Source organism: Hylobates moloch, unplaced genomic scaffold (assembly GCF_009828535.3).
Source record: "Hylobates moloch isolate HMO894 unplaced genomic scaffold, HMol_V3 SCAFFOLD_10, whole genome shotgun sequence".
Taxonomy (NCBI): Eukaryota; Metazoa; Chordata; class Mammalia; order Primates; family Hylobatidae; genus Hylobates; species Hylobates moloch.
This window is the reverse complement of record NW_026652285.1, coordinates 14,463,168-14,464,596: the sequence shown is the minus strand read 5'-3', so window position 1 is coordinate 14,464,596 and position 1,429 is coordinate 14,463,168.

The following is a 1,429-nucleotide window of genomic DNA, read 5'->3' as shown; positions in this document are numbered from 1 at the left end:
TGTCTTACTTTTGTTTCCTTTCTTTCTTTGTCATCCCCTCCCTTCCCTATCTCTCCAAGTCTCAGACTCTTTCTTTACTGGAAACCCCAAGTGTCTCAGCTATGTCCCCACTCACAACTTGGTGAAAGAAAAAAAAATCCAGCGTGAACTCATTGCAGAAGCAGCTGAGATTCTTGGGAAGACAGAGGGCCTCAGCAGCGGTGGAGGTGGGGATAGGAGGGAGGAGGACAGGACGTCCTGGGACTGTGATGCCCTGGATCCCAGGTCCTGGCTGGGAGGCCCATCGTTAGGTTAGAAAATGTAAGACCTAACCAATAAGAAATGTAGGTCTTCACAACAACCCTGAGAGTGGTATTTTCCTATTTTCAAACAGGGATATGATCAACATGTCCAAGTCCCATGAGTAATGGCAAGACCAGGACTCGAACCCAGGCCTGTTTAACCCTGGAGACAGCCCACGATTATTCAGGAGGAGGCTGAGGCCAGGCCTTCTGCTCTCAGTAGGCCTTGAAGCAGGTGAATGAATCAGCTTAAGTCTAGAACCTGTCATTTCTCCTCAATCCTCTCCCCTGTCTTAAGAATGAGCCCTAAGGGGTCATCTGGGTTCAGGCCATGGGAGGAATTTTCAGGGACTTTAGACAAGAGAGGACAGAGGATTGATTCTCCCTCTGGGGCCCTGGGCTTGTATTACTTTGTTTTTGTTTGTTTGTTTGTTTGTTTGTTTTTTGTTTGTTTGAGACAGAGTCTTGCTCTGTCACCCAGGCTGGAGTGCAGTGTCACAATCTTGGCTCACTGCAACTTCCGCCTCCTGGGTTCAAGCGATTCTTGTGCCTTAGCCTCCCAAGTAGCTGGGATTACATGCACACATCACCATGCCTGACTAATTTTTGTATTTTTTTTTTTTTAGTACAGACAGGGTTTCACCATGTCAAGACCATGCCAGGCTGGTCTTGAACTCCTGGCCTCAAGTGATCCACCTATCTTGGCCTCCCAAAGTGCTGGGATTACAGGCGTGAGCCACTGCGCCAGGACTCACTTTGTCTTTGAAGGGCAGGAAACAGACTTCCCAGTTTCATCTCTGTGGAGGGATTTATGCCTGAGGCTAAGCCCTGCAGAACTTGGGGCATACACTTTAGACTTTGTGGTTGTTTACCAGTTTATCCATAAATTCAGGTCTTTGCTGAGCACCTTCTATGTTGTAAGGCACTGGTGATACAAAAATTGATAGGCCACAAGTCCAGCCCTAGAGGAGTCCACAGTCTGGTCAGACAATCAGATATAGGAACGAATAATTACAATGCACTCTGATAAGTGCATCTGTGGAGGTTTCTGTGGGTGCAATGTCCTCTGCTACAGAAAGGGAAGATTTCAATGAGGAGGTAATATGGAAAATGGGTCTTGAAAGGTGAATCAACATTTTCTAAAGTGA